The 16190-nt window shown below is 43.8% G+C and overlaps 1 protein-coding gene across 3 annotated transcripts in view; it reads right to left on the reverse strand.

Annotated features, from left to right (window-relative positions):
* Positions 1-5961, reverse strand: part of LOC133760472 (zinc finger protein 665-like) — a 36224-nt gene extending 30263 nt beyond the window's left edge. For 2 of the 3 annotated variants that reach the window (XM_062193023.1, XM_062193021.1), the window contains exon 1: positions 5689-5961. The gene's annotated coding sequence lies outside the window, so the exon portion shown is untranslated. The remainder of the gene's footprint in view (positions 1-5688) is intronic. The other variant, XM_062193022.1, reaches the window with a different exon arrangement.
* Positions 5962-16190: the final 10229 nt, after the last annotated feature.

Below are 16190 nucleotides of genomic sequence, written 5' to 3' on the forward strand. Positions count from 1 at the left end.
TATGCTTGTATAAAAAATTTGTATTGTATTCTTATAATGTGTTAATTACGTCTACCTCTCAATGCAGCCCTAGGGCCAAATGTAAGGACAAATTTTTAAAATAAAAAGGCTTGTATCTAGGTTCAGCTCTGGTGGACAAGTAACTTTGTTGCCAAATGACCTTCTCCTGCTCCTTGGGAGCCTGGCCAGTTCCCGGGGAGGAGAATAAAAAAATGTTTCTAATAAACAGGTGGGCATGCTTCGTGTCTTGGCTCTCTGGCCAAGATCCGGGACAGGACACACTGCTTGAATAAAATCTTGGCAATGAGCCACCCGTGTCCTTGGGGGCTTTGAGAGGGAGCCAGAACAAGCCTCTACTGCTGCTTCATCCCAGGGGAACACACAGTCAAGCCAAATTTTAAACATGCCTGTAATAATTACGGGTAAACACTCGCAGGCTTCTCTAGCAACCTAAGACAGAGGGCAGGACATGCTTCCTATATCCTTGATGACGGGTAAGCAGAGTAAGTGCTGCGGGGCACCTAAGACAGGCACGAGTCCACGCCATTCAGCGTTTAACGCGAGGGACTTGTGGCCCTCTGGACAGTGTAGACACCGTTTACCATAAACACCAGGCCATTCTTGTACAAACAAGAAGGGGGAGATGTCGGGGCCAGTGGCCCTGGCCCGACATAAGATACAGCAGGCTGAGGCTGTCCCTTATCTAATCCTGTTTCCAAGACTTTTCGTCCCATATTCCTGCAGGCAGGATGTGACTTCTGATGAAGGTTTATGATGTTCTTTGCTCTATCTGCAGAGCTTGTACCCTGATCATTGCTACTTTGTAAACTTGCTCTATTCCTGTGCTATGCATAATTGCACACAATAAATGTTATCTGTATGGGGTCTGGGGTATATATCCTTGTCTTTCTGTGTGCTCGGGGCTGGAGACTGAAGGGTTTCCTTAGGGAGACTGCCTCCAGTCCCTCATCGCCGGGCCCCCTACTTTGGCTTGGAACGCGATGAGGCAATAAACATGGTGATAAATTGACTGAGTGCTACGTGTCTCCATGTGGTTTGTCAGGTGGCCTCCGACAAAACATGAATTATGAATCAGTCACAACAAGACATCTATGTCTAGTGCTCAATGTGAGCCCCAGAATTATCACCCAGCAAACTTGTTGGGTCCCAAGAGAAGTCAGCTTTTTAGCCTTGCAGTCACAAGGAAAACACAGCTACTTGGAATGCTTTATGGTAACTAATAACACCTTTGTCCTTCTCTGAAAAACAAGGGCTGACAGTTATGAAAATAGAATTACAGGTAGTCTACCAGATGTGAATCAATGGAAAAGCTAGAAAATAACGTCAAGACCAGAGAAACATAATGAGAAAAGCAATGAAATGAGGGATGGATAAGTTTCCTCTGCCCTTTTCCTCCATCAAATTCCCTAGGAACCTACACTTGTTAACATAGTGGCATTCACTCCACTGCCAAAACATTGGAAGGTAAGACAAGTTGTCTACTTGAAGGTGCCCAATGTGAATCCATCAGTCTTTTTCAATGGCCAGCGTCACCCAAGAAGCAGTCTTCCCAGGGAGAGGCCAAGTAGCAATTTGGATCAAGGCAGTGACTATTGCAGGGCCATCATCCCCATTGCAGACCAGCAGAAACAGCAAAAAGAAAAAGTGGAGAAGAATGTTAGGGAAGAAAATAATGGAAACCTCAATTTGTGCAGACTCCATCTTTCTGGCTTACAGATGCTCAGACAAGAGCCACCACAGGCTTTAGGAGCCACTGGGAGGCAGCAGCACATCATGATCACTCAGAAAAGTAAACAGACAGCTTCCTGTTGTCTATACATAGCTGATTTTGGTCTGTACACAATCCAAGTGAAATGCACCTGAATCAAGTTAAGAAAAAGACTTACAAAAACTTTCAAATACAGTATTCCATGGGAAATGAATTTTGCAAAGCCAAGTCACCCAACAGAGTAGATGGGGGAATCTATATTTTAAAGATGTGCCATTCATGATAGGCCTGATATTCAGAGACCAGTTTTTAGTTTTACAATTCCCTCATATATGCATCCTCTCTTCATCTCCCCCAAGAAAGACCACACACTGAAGAATCTCCACATCATACACATCTAGAAAAGAACATCTGTACACATGAGTTGTACAAACTGTGCACATGGATACCTCATGCACACTGGCCATAAACATGCATCTCTACATGCCATTTAAGACTGTTCACAGAAACAAGTTCTCTGAGCCAACAGTAGCAACATTATTTTTGATGCACACACCTCTCATCACACAGGATTCCCATTTCTCTTTCTGAGAAGTAATAAAGCCATTCCAACCACATGATTGACATATTTGACAGTATGTAAAAACATAATTGATGTCTTTGGAATGTATTGTCTAAAAGTGTCTCTCTTCCACAGAATTGTTAATTGTAGCCATTCATTAACTCTTAACCAGATTTGTGAACTGCCTTGGATTTGCCATTAACATTTGACAGGGGTGGGGATTTTTTTTTGCCAAGATCATTTCTATATTTATGACATCTTTCATGTATCACACAAGATTACCAAATTAAAAATTTATATGCTGTAGATTGAGTATCCAGTGCCACATGCAGTTGCCTTGGCAGGGCCAGAACAGATGATTTCATGGACTGTTTCCCACCTCTGATTTAGAGTAAAATGTTAGCAAAAGTTCTGACTTCTTTTACTTTGCTTATTGGCCAAGTCAGAGCGAATGTCCACTAAAGTCCCCTAGAACCTACTGGAGTTAGAAGAAACTTTCTTCCATTTCCCTTGTAACTTTAGAGTGCATTTTCATAGCCACCGCTCCCACTTCAAATTGTCTATTGATGGCCTAGTTTTGTGGCACACTGGTTTAAGCTACCTCCTGTAATGCAAATTTTCTATATGAGCACCAGTTCAAGTCTCAGCTGCTCCACTTCCAATTCAGTTCTCTATGAACAGGCCTGGGAAAGGCAGCAGATGTCCCAAAAGTTGTAAAGGACTTGTCCCATCTTTCCTTTCCTCCCCTTTTTCTTCCTCCTTCACTCCCTATCCCACTTCCTCAATTTTGTGAGACCCTAGGTGCCAAACCAACCCTTCATGTCTCCTTGCAATGCAAATAGCAAAGCTGGTAAGTGGCACAGAACATCTTGTGAAACAGAAAAGCTAGACATCCATTTTTCCCCAATTGCTTTCTACACCTCCCCACACCTCAGTGAAAAATTCCCTCTTAACCAGATAAAGCCTGTTGTCCTGACTCATCTGCTGACAGCCCTCTCCTGAGAATGGGCTGCAGCCCCCCTTTGCTTCCAATAAAGCAAACTGTCTCTGTTGAGGCCAGTCTCTGTCTCCTTTTCCTATCTCTCCTTCTGGGGGTATGAAAGGTCAGAACTATTCCAAACCTAACAACTTGGGTCCCTGCCACCCACATAGGATCCCAAAAGGTGTTCCAGGCTCTATCCAGGATTCACTTTCCAACTGAGCTAAGGACACTATCCAGGACTCACTTTCTATTTTTACTTCCTAGATGGCCTCATTATGCCCAACAATTAATAATCTGTGATAACACCACAACACATGAATCACTGAAAGACAGTTATGCATGTGAAAGCTTCGTTATACTGACAGAAATAGTTTTCAAGTCCACATCTTCTACAGCACTAAGTGGGCATCTCTGTGTAGGGAGCGAGGCACTTTTTTGTCTTGTCTCATCTTTCTTACCCTTCCTCTCATTAACAATTTGTATAGATGCTTCCACAGACTGGAAAAATTATGAAAATACAGAACTAATATCCTCCCATGTCAAAAATGTCATAGGTTTAAACACAGAACCCAAAATATGACAAACAATGGGCCCTCTTAATTAAAACCATATGGACTATTAAGATAATCAGCTTGGTGGATCATTGGGTGACTGTAAAGAACTGGGCAGAGAAAAAGTGTTACTTTTCTCTATTTATGCTTCTATGGTCCTCCACTTTATGCAGATCCAGATTAAAATAGCTCCAGTTGACCCACACAGTAGATAGATTGTGTTAATTTCAGCTCACTTTGCAAAGGGATCAGTGGCAGGTAATTGATGGAACAAGGATATAAGCTTTAGCCATTCTTGCTCATTGCCCAAAAGATAGATAAACACGGGGCCGGCACTGTGGCGCAGTGGGTTAACACCCTGGCCTGAAGCAACCAGCATCCCAAGTGGGCACCGGTTTGAGACCCAGCTGCTCTACTTCCAATCCAGCTCTCTGCTATGGCCTGGGAAAGCAGTAGAAGATGGCCCAAGTTCCTGGGCCCCTGCACCCATGTGGGAGACCCAGAGGAAGCTCTGGGCTCCTGGCTTCGGATCGACACAGCTCCAGCCATTTCAGCCAATTGGGGAGTGAACCATCAGAAGAAAAATCTCTCTCTCTCTCTCTCTCTCTCTCTCTCTCTCTCTGCCTCTCCTCTCTCTGTATAACTCTTTCAAATAAATAAATCTTAAAAAAAAAAAAAAGTTGGATAAACATTGAAATGTATTCCTTGCCCTTGGATCTCAATTGAGTCTCACACCCTTCATACCCCACCCTGCATTCTTTTCCAGGTTCCCAAAGCCCCACCCAGTTTCAGGAATTTCCCTCTACCTGCAGGCTCCCTATCCCCACTCCCATCCCTATCCCTCCTAGAATATAAAAGTTACAGCCCCTGGGGGTCCAGGCATCCTGCCACACATTCCATCAATGCACTTTTATGCAGTTGGTCACACACCTCTACGAATTTATTTTCTCTGAATAAATTCGGTCTGGCTGTAAATCCACACACTGCCTGCTCTCTATTCTGCACCTCTTTTCCTAACATTGTGGTGCCCTGTGTGAGGAGGCACTAACTGGCAACTCTTTTCCTAACAGTAATAACTGTTGACATCCTTACTAACAGAAGAAGGAAGGGCTGAAGACAGACATCAAAAAGCAGCGAAATAACAGCCATAATTCCATGGCCTCAAATTCAAGACTGAAAAAAAAAAAAAAATCTGTCCACTAAACATGGAAGAGAAATAAATCCAAAGTTACACCACATCCTTCATGCTGCTCCCACTTGGAAAAATCAATTGAACACTTAGGGTACCAGCTGCCAGCTGTATCCACAGGGACCCCACCGGGCCAGCGAGGTGCAGGATGGAGGCCGTGGAGCAGATTCTAGTCTGATTCTCCTTCTCCAACCCCCTGCCCCCTCGGGCTCCCCGCTGAAGGCCATCAAGACCCGCCCCGTAGGAATGGCCTCTGGATGCAGGAGGCCCGACCAGATGGCATTCTCTGACCCACTCAAAGCTGAGAACCGGCCTTATTAATATTTACATCAATATATTTAAATATTTAGAGAACAGGAGTCTCGCTGATCTTCGCTGTGCTTTCTTACCTGTCCTGCTTGTGCAGCTCCCCCATCCGATAACCTTCCCCTTGTAACCACTAAATAAAGCACGTTAAGGAAAGTTTGGGCGAGGCAGCATGCCACCACTGTTCGTGCACTGGGAGGCTGCAAGCAGCGGTGGGAGGCAGGACAGCCCGGATTCCAGCCCTGACTTTGCACGGAACAGCTGCCAGGATCACGGAGAAGCAAGTGAGCCACACCTGGGAGCCGCCAGCCGCCCTAGCACCCACCCCTCCCCCACACACGCATCCCGGCACCCTCCTGTTCTCCATACTTGCCGTGGAAAGTCCGGGCAGCACGTCCTCCTTCTTCAGGGCACACGAGGAGCAAAGCAGAGTGCTGGGCAGAGAAGGCCCCAGCGCGTGGGACCCACAGGCAGCAAACGAAGAGGCGCAGCCGCAGCGGGAGGCGGGCCCTGGGTGTGTGCTCGCAAACTGCCTGGAATCGCAGTGCGGGGCGAGAGGCAGTGAAAGTGTGGGAAGGGTCCGAGCAGCCAGAGCAGTCCGAGCAGTCCCTCGGTACTGCGCGAGCTTCCTCCGTTCCGAACGCAGAGGCTCACGGGCAGGAATGCGCACGCGCAGATTCTGTCCTAACACGGAATGCGTCGGGACACCTGAGGGCTCTGGGAAATGGAGTCCAGGCTGCGGCATCTGGCTCTCCCCAAGGGCTTCAGAGGGCATTTGCTTTTGTTTACATCCCTCTTCTCTTCTTTCTCACCTGAAAATCTCAAGGATCAGTTGGGATTCTTTCCTAAACAAAAATCTTAAAGAGCGACACCCATTTGTGCCTTCATAAAATGCATTCTTCTGGAAAAGTCGTATTTGCTGCTTTGGCCCTGGAAATTTCTCTTAAATAATAAATGACTACAAATACAATATAACTTTTAGCAGAGGTGTAGAAAGCATAGTTTAACATCCAAATTAGAGAATACAATTTTTACTTGTGTTTTATTGATGTTTATAATTAGTTTGTACAGAATTTTATGTACTTGAAAGGCAGAGTTACAGAGAGGCAGAGGCAGAGAGAGAGAGAGGGAGAGAGAGAGAGAGAGAGAGAGAGAGAGGTCTTCCATGCACTGATTCACTCATTCAAATGACTGCAATGGCTGGAGCTCAGCCTATCTGAAGCCAGGAGTATCTTCCAGGTCTCCCATGTGGATGCAGGGGCCCAAGTATTTGGACCATCTTCCTCTGCTTTGCCAGGCCATAGCAGAGAAATTGATAGGAAGTGGAGCAGCCTGGACTCGAACCAGTATCCATATGGTATGCCAGCACTGCAGACAGTGGCTTTACATGCTACACCACAGTGCCAGCCCCTATAGTTCTTTTCAAATTATTTTTCACCATCTTTTAATTCACCAAGCACAGAAACAAACAAGGGAACTGGATACAGAACTAACATTGTTGTGTGTCTTATAGGAGCCAGGTTAAGGGACTAAATGCCTTACATCATATCATTTATACCTTAGATTAATTCTGGAGACAATATCATCAGGAGTTTACAAAGAAGAAATTGAGGTGCAAAGAGTTTAGCATTTACCCATGGTGATGTCACTAAAAGATCTGGGTTCAAGGTCAACCAAAATCTAATACTGGTTTATGAAATCTTTCTTTTGTCTTGGGGCTCTGTTTCTAAAACCTCAGATTTCTCATCTGGAAAAACAGTGAGAATCTGTAATCTACACTATAGAGAACCACCAACAATTATAACTTATAACTTGTCTAAAAAAGGAAGGAGATTCAAAGTTGCTATTATTCCATGGTCATTTTTTCTTAGGTTTAATATCAAGAAAGCATATATAAGTATTCTTGAGAATATGTGTGGGTTTTTTTTAAGTTTTTAAGTAAAAATGTAACTGGATAACTGGATGACATGGGGTTCTATGTTTATGATTACTTCTGTCCATTATAGTCTATGGGGTTAGGCTGTTGCTGGATTAGGAATGTTTAAATTTTTATCCATTTACTTCACACTAGTATTTACTATGTTAGGCAATATTCTTTCAGTAAATTCCTCTTTCTTACCAAATTGAAAATTTCATGAGGACAAGAAATGTGTTTGCATTGATATTGTAACTCAGCATCTTGACAGTCAGTCTCTAAATTGAATGAATAATTGAAAATATAAAAAAATAAAAAATAAGATTTCTGACTTCCAAAAACTGTCTAGTAGAGGATTCAAGTCTATTTGATGACTGCCACAATTAGATGGATATATAATTTGTTGTTCTGATACAAATTTGATCATAAAAGGGGCATATAAATCACTACCCAGGGTTGAAATGTATAAACAGAGATCATCCAGGGCCACACAGGTTAAATGTTCACCCTAGCTATGTAAGACATTCCATTTATTTATTTAATAAGCATTTATTGAGCAATCTTTTCTGTGGTGTGTTGATAGAACTACCAGCCACTTGATTTCCTTAGCAATTGGAGTAAGATATACTGAGCAACCAGATATAGGCAGAGAGTGGGCTGAATCATGAAAGGTTTTGGACACAAAAGTAAAAAGGCAAAAAGCAGGGAAGTCAGTTAAAGAGTCTTTTACAGGGCCGGCGCCGTGGCTTAACAGGTTAATCCTCCACCTTGCGGCGCCGGCACACCGGGTTCTAGTCCCGGTTGGGGCGCCGGATTCTATCCCGGTTGCCCCTCTTCCAGGCCAGCTCTCTGCTATGGCCCGGGAAGGCAGTGGAGGATGGCCCAAGTGCTTGGGCCCTGCACCCGCATGGGAGACCAGGAGAAGCACCTGGCTCCTGGCTTCGGATCAGCGCGATGCGCCAGCCACAGTGGCCATTGGAGGGTGAACCAACAGCAAAAAGGAAGACCTTTCTCTCTGTCTCTCTCTCTCTCACTATCCACTCTGCCTGTCAAAAAAAAAAAAAGAGTCTTTTACAGCTAATTTAGTAGGACCTGCACCAAGTGTGAATGAAGAAGAGGCAACACATTACAGTGAGATCTAAAAGGTAGAATCGACAGTATTTCAATGCTTGAATATGGTAGATGAAGGCAGAAGGAAACTCCTGTGTAAATCTTAAATTGGATTTAATTATTTAAAGTACAAGGTGTTCTCAGTGCATAATGTGCATCAATAATAAATGTCTACCTCCAATCAACTTATAGATTTCCCATAAAACCAGGACACAATCTCATAGATTGATGCTATCTATAAGCCATATGTCAATCATCAAACCAAACATTTTTAACTGCTACCATATACAATAGTCCTTATTATGATGCAGTTACTTAGAAACTAGAAGACATAATCAGTTTCTATAAGAACAACCTAAATAAAAAAAGTTAAATTAAAAACCAGTAAAATTATGTCATTCAAAGCTGAATTTGGCATATAGTTCATGTACCCACCAACCTCAAGTACTCAATGTGCAATGAAGCAGAAAATAAGTAAGAATTTTTCCAGAATAGACACAATATGCATTATAAAGTCCAAGTGAGGTGTCATGACATTGGGTCAGTATCATGGCTCTTAAATAAACTCACTGTGTTTTGGCTACTCTAGTGGGAGTGGATGGGCAAAAAGAGCAGAATAAAGCAATAAATGTGAACAGGAAATGAAAAGGGCTGCAACAACAGTGCTGCAGAGCTCTGTGGGCCCTAACTAATGTAATATTCAGGCAGGCTTTTTTTTTTATTTCTAGGAGGCTGCCATGCTCTCACTTGCCATGGAACCAAAAGAACTGAGCACAATCAGAGCATTCAGGGCCAGCATCCATAATTCACTTAGTGAGAATGGAGCACAGTAGCTTAGCTTCATGGATACCAGCAAGCCTCACTCACTTGCTGTATTATTCTATCATCCTGTTTGGAGCCATTGGAGCAGGAGAGCACGAGGTGCCAGGAGCATTGTGTGTGGGTGTCTCATGGTGGTGATAGCTGTGCAGAAGGAGGAGTGGCAGAGGAAGAGATGAGCAAGAGCCCATAGCACTGTGGGAATGAGGAGCTGAGGAGGGAGGAAGACAGGGGTGACTTTTCTGCATTATGCCTGGTACTTCCCTGGGTATAATTGGTACAACATGAATGATGTGTATAGAATGCTTACCATAAAGGCACTTACATTCCTGGGGGACAGATAACAAAGATATAAACAATTACAAAAGAATGTGAAAAATGCTGTAGATGCACAGTAGAATCACCTACATCATTTGTGGATACTATCCCCATGACAGGCAGGAAACATTGGGTTAAGGTCAGATTTCAGAGGTGGCAGAGTCCAGAAATGATGCTTTTGTCTGAAATGAAGATAGACAGATGATAGATAGAGGTATGGTTGTTACTGGTGAATGGCAGGGTTCTTGTCTTCCCACAAGAAAGAATTTAGGTGTGAGACAGAGAGAGGTGGAAAGTAAAATAGCAAGGTTTATTAGGGAAGGGACATCCGTAAGAATGGATGGGCACCTCTCCAGACAGGACCTGAGAGAGTGCCCAGTCACTCAGACTGAGGAGAGTGGGGTTACATGGCTGAGTGGAGAGTACACCTGGGCAGGCCAGGCGGGTGGCTCTGCAGTGAGGCAGAGGGCTGAGCTCACAGTCCAATTGAGGCTGGGTTTTTTGTTTTTTTGTTTTTTGACAGGCAGAGTTGGACAGTGAGAGAGGGAGACAGAGAGAAAGGTCTTCCTTCCATTGGTTCACTCCCCAAATGGCTGCTATGGCTGGTGTGCTGCACGGATCTGAAGCCAGGAGCCAGGTGCCTCCTCCTGGTCTCCCATGTGGGTGCAGGACCCAAGCACTTGGGCCATCCTCCACTGCCTTCCTGGGCCACAGCAGAGAAATGGACTGGAAGAGGAGCAACCGGGACAGAATCCAGCGCCCCAACTGGGTCTAGAACCCTGGGTGCCAGCGTCGCACATGGAGGATTAGCCAAGTGAGCTGTGGTGCAAGCCTTTTTTTTTTTTTAGGCCTGGGGTTTTTAAGGGGATGGGTCTTGCCTCCCCACCTCTGCTCCTCTTGGAACAAAGGACTTTTTGGATGTAAATAGAAAAACTCCTATCTGAGTTTTCTCCCTGAAGTTATCAGACAGGAGGAAGCCTGGCTGGTGCCACCCTGGTTAGAGGAAGGGCAAGCAAGACCCCCTGGAGGATCAGGATCTGAGCAGGATATTTGAAATGTAGATACTGGGCTGCATCTGGAAGATTATCAGGCAAAAGGGGCGGGGACCCCCACCTGGCAGGTTATCAGGTAGAAGGGAGCAGGGCAGGATGCAAACACTGGGCTGCCCCTGAAACGTTATCTGGATGACTTTGAGATGCAGATGCTGGACATAGATGTCTTCTCTTTAGGACTTTGTCACACACACATAAGCTCATATCTGACTTCCTACCTAACATGGTAACTTAGGCTGGGGCCAGACCATGGGTCCTAACTGGGAGGCTGTCAAGCCCATCATTAACCTGGACAAGTCTGAGCTCTCCCAACCTCTATCCTGGTGCCCAGATCTTTGCAGAAAGGCATTACCAAGAAAGAGAAACTCATCTCTGTCTTCGGCTGACTAGAGGGACTGTGGGAACTCCCCACATTTGAGGCCCGAATCTTTTTACCCAGAGGTTTTCTCTTTCATGAGAAGGCTCTTTTCTAGCATTTTATTCTTAGCATGAACCTGTCTTGCCACCAGATCTCCCACAGGCCCACATCAGAGGGCAGATGATAATGACTTGTTGAGTGCACAGAATATTGAGGTGCATCTAAATAGAAGACTCATCTTAAGAGTCAAAACACCTTATGGGTGTACTGCAAGGTGAGAAGACTGAGGCAGGGGATTTTGGTCATGCTCAAGTTTAGAGTCCTCCTTAAAAAGCAAAAAAAAAAAAAAAAAGAAAAAAAAAAAGAAAAAGAAAAGAAAGAAAAAATATCTTGCATAGCTCAGAAATGCCCAGCTGAGTATATGCTCCTGGAAAATGATATATCCCCTAAAACTAGAAGTAGGGGCAGGCACCATCTTGACACCCCAGAAAGCATATGGAGAGACAAAACCCGACCCCACTAGAACCCATTTTTCAAAGGATCCAGCAGAAGCCTCAGAGGCTGGCCTCGTCACACATTTGCCCACAGGGGAGGCAAGACACAGAGGGCATGAAGATGTATTGTGAGTTGTGGCCTTGTGATACTGACTGCAGCTACTGATACACTAAGATTGAGTGGTAGGCAGCAGTCTAAACTATCCCTGCCTCTGTCTGGCCAGCACCGTAGCATGCATGGACAGAGCCTGCATCTGGAGTGCCTGCTGAAGCCAACAGATACATGGAGACCTACAGTCAGAGGAAGGAGAAAGCAGTGCTGCAAGGTTGGAGAGTTGCCATAGCAACAATATCTTCAGGGGTGATGTGACAGGGGCCCTGGGAAGGTGGGCTGGTCTCCTGATCCTATGTCTTTCTTCACCTCTAAGCTTAGCTGAGCCTGGGTTGAGCCCAACAACCTGGGTGGATGATGCTGAGAGGCCACCAGAGGAGATTCTGGTTAATGTATGCAGGTTGTGAGTCACAGTGCAAAGAGTATGTGCAACATTGGGTGTTGGTCAATGTAGTAACCCACATGCATGATCTGAATGAAGATCTGACACAGGGCGAGTAGGGCATAGGGTTTGCAAGACAGTCTGGTGAGCAAGTGAACAGGCTGACTTCTTTCCTGAGACTACTAGAGAAGGGGAGGAGAGGTTTGCAGGCTAGAAACAGAGTAAAGAGATAGCAGATAGTGCATCCCATTTGCCCCCTCCTCAAGGTTAGCAGTTGACCTCTTCTTAAATCTGAATTGGTGGTAGTAGTGATGTTTGAAGTTGTGAAGAAGGGACTAATGTGGCTAACGTTCTGCCTGTCTTTCCTGAAAAAGGCTCTGCAAATAATATTTCCTTACAACAAAAATAGGCATGTGTGAGGCTTTACTGAGAGTTCTTTGCAAAATGTAAGTACTCCTTGCAGACTTGAAACATGTTATATGTGTGGCTACTCACTGGGGTTTGGAGTTTCATCATTAGGGCTGGATTTTGCCTCTGGTGGAGCACAAAACTGTCTCTATTAGAGTCTCTGGCCACTCCTATTGCATTTACTTTTGTTAGTAAAAGGTCCCCAGCTCAAAGGCACCAAACATGGATCTCTGTAGCTAAAGATTAAAATCTATCTGAACTGCAATAGATTGTAATTGGCCAAGTTTTCATTACAAAGTTTCTACCAGAACTTGCCTTCATCAAAGTCTGCTTTATTCTGACTTTTTCATGCACAGTGATGGAGCAAGGACAAAAAGCCTTAAATCCATGTTAACCTCTCACTTACATAACAAGCAGTCCCTTGTTCCTCTGCCTTGCTAATACAACCCCATCCTGCATTGATTATTCCTGCCCTTCCTGGCCTATTGGACACAACACTATTTGAAGACTCTTCATAGAAGTCTAAGAGCTCTCCATCTCCTCCCAAGCTGTCTCCCCCTTGTCATAACAGCCTCACAGTTGAGCCTCAGTCTAAACTCCTCCCATCTCACACTGTTATCTCAAAGGACCTTTAAAACTAGCCCAAACTCTTCCTCTGTCTCAGCAGTCCAGCTTTAGCTCAAACCTCCAAGTCTCTTCCAGCCCCTTTGTATTATATAAACCACTAGTCTGTAAGGGAGGGTCTTTTTTTGCTATGTGTTCATTGGCAACTCTCTTTCATTAATTCACCTGAGAGGGAGCCTGTCCCAGGTTTTATTCTTCCAAATAAAACTTGTCTGACTGTGGCTTCATGCTTTCTCCTCTTTCCTAACTCACAGCATGTCTTGTTTTGTGGGCTTGTGTTTGGAGATTTAAGTATACTACCTCAATCTCCTACAATTTAAAAGCAAATTTGTAAACAAGGACTTGGAGTGTAACTCTACTAATGTGTTTCTGTGATCTAAGAAACCCTCTTGGCTACTTTTATTGGGAGGTGGGTGTCAGGAAGGGAGTTGCTGGGAAGAGATTGATGAGATTTCCTTGATGAATTCTGTGATGCTTCGCTAAAGCTTTTAACACTTTGGTATTTAAGCTCTTCAGATTAAAATATCATTAACAATTCCTACCCAAAGATGCTGAAAATAATCAGCTATCTAGGTCATAGACCTTGGCTGTGTTCTTTATTCAACCTGAAATTTCTAAAGAGGACTTCACTTAATGTTTTGAAAGTGAAGTTTTCAGGAAGAGAAGACAAAGAGCTATGCTTTTTTCCTTTACTTAGTAGTTGTGTTAAGAAAAGGGAGTGTGGAACCCAGGGACTGTTGGGAGGCCTGACCTCCTAATGGCTACCCCATGATTTCATACAGCTTTTTTATGTGAGTGAAATCAGATTAGAAAGGGTAATGTGCAAGCAAGAGGACTCTGGGCATCAACATATTGTCCATAATAGAGACTAGGGTGCATGAGGAGTCTGCAAGAATTCCATTAAAAAATGTGTATAAGGGAAAAACTAGATACTGATTTTTAAAAATTATACCAACATTAACTTACCTTTTAACTCCATTTCTCCTGTGAACTTTTTACAATCCTTTTGGGTATAGTTTGCACTATGTGAGGTCTAGAGCACTCTGGGGATACAGGGGATGTCAGGGACCACACAGCATGTGGCCTCTTAGTGGAAAACTACTAGGCAGGGCTAAACAGCCCAGGCCGAGAGTACTGATAACGCAACATTGTGTGACCTTGTGCCTTAAGACCTTGTAACCTTTCCCTTACTTTCACAAGCATTGCAGCTACAAGATAAGCTCCCCCTCCTTCCCTTGCCCGACGACCTGCCCTCCTAAATGCCCCTCCTTCTCCCACCCGACACCCTGCCTTTATGATATATAAGTGTGTGGTTGAAAAATAAAAATCGCAGCTTAATCAGAACTTGTCTTGCTGCCGTCTTTGTGTCTCCTGTCCCTTTCATTCCCCATTCTAGGTACTTGGCCCTAGTTGACATCCCACAGGATGGGACAAGGGGACATTATTATGTCTGAGACTGCATCATGTGTTGATTGTACTTATAGGCTCAGAGTATGGAAACTCAAGTGTGGCCCATTGGACTTAGCCTGATGGGACAATAGTAGTAATAAAGGCAAGCTAGTACTGAGTAACTACATGCCAGATATGGTTCTTAGCATTTTAAATGTGTTGCCCTATTTCATTCTTGCTTAAATGGTAGGTATTATTATTATCATAATTTTACAGGTGAAGAAGAACAGAGATTGCCCAAGATGCTATTGGTAAGAAGTGGAAAAATCAACATTCAAACCTGGAAGGATTCCTTAATGATGATGTTTAATTTTAGTTGGACGTGTCAGAGTCTGGCTGACTGTACATACTCTGCATAGTCTCTGCACAGTGGAGAAGGTTAAGACTTTCAAAAGTCATACATGACTGAACTCGATAGAGCTAGAGAAGAATTTGAGGCCCAAGGGACTTTTCTCCCACCTTGAATGAGAAATCTAAGAATCCTGGTGTCTCCCATATCAGCCAACTTTCAGGAGTGGGTGATGAATAGTTATTTTTCATTATGCCTTTCAAAGGGATGTTGGACTTTTGCCTCTCCTGGAGATCCCATAGTGAAACACAAAGCAGCCTGGAATGACATGCTTTTAATTAGTTTTGAGCAGTGCAGTAAATGAATGACATTGAATTAGGTTGGCTGAGAAAAAGAAGAAAAAATTTAAACAGCAGTTTTTTTGCAGTAATTCTTTGATAGCTGACATGGAAGTATGTTTCTAGAATGAACAAGGTAAGGGTACACTGCACATGGTGAACTGAATAAGCAATAACTCTATCATAGCCTTATCAACTGAAAATAGAGAACTTCAAACATTGTTTGTTTGTTTTTTTGTTTTTTTGGCAGGTCAAGTGAACAGTGAAGAGAGAGACAGAGAGAAAGGTCTTCCTTTGCCGTTGGTTCACCCTCCAACGGCCGCCGTGGCCGGCACACTGCACTGAACCGAAGGCAGGAGCCAGGTGCTTACCCTGGTCTCCCATGGGGTGCAGAGCCCAAGCACTTGGGCCATCCTTCATGGCACTCCTTGGCCACATCAGAGAGCTGGCCTGGAAGAGGGGCAACCGGGACAGAATCTGGCGCCCTGACTGGGACTAGAACCTGGTGTGCGGCGCTGCAGGCGGAGGATTAGCCTAGGATTATTTTTTTAATGCTTATATAAATTAGCTTTCACTTAGACACTTTAAACCATACTTTTCTATTACATAGTTCACCCACTTCTTGATTGTCTACTATTCAATGCCAGGTGCTTGATCCAGTGGCAGAATTATCATCCAGCTTGAGTCACTCTACTGAACTATCAACAGTATTTAAAGAAGAATTCTAAAGCAGAGGTTAACATTAAACCAATATTTTGATTTAAAATGAATGTAAAATACACCAGAGATCATGGTGCATAAAGCAATTTTGAGTTTACATGTTTATAATGTTTCAATGTTTAAAATGCCTTTTCTTCTTAAAGATAAGGTGTAATATGTGCATGTGTATATAGGCATCTCTTATACACTGGATCGCAGTTGTGCTCCTGGTGAATCTTTTCTCCCCAGATGCACATACAAAATTCATGGGAGCACCATTGCTACAAGACCTTCTTCTAAAAATATTACACAGTAAGACAGAAAAAACAGCTGATACACATTATTAATTTTTCAAGTAATGTTATGTACAGTTTTATTCCCAATATATGCTCAACAGTAAGCTTAGAACTATAAATATATAATGTAATTAACATTAGAGAATAAAACTGTTACAGGTAATGGGGAAAGGGCATAGAGAAACTATTTTCCTGCTGCTAAAAGAGA

Source organism: Lepus europaeus, chromosome 5 (assembly GCF_033115175.1).
Source record: "Lepus europaeus isolate LE1 chromosome 5, mLepTim1.pri, whole genome shotgun sequence".
Lineage (NCBI taxonomy): Eukaryota > Metazoa > Chordata > Mammalia > Lagomorpha > Leporidae > Lepus > Lepus europaeus.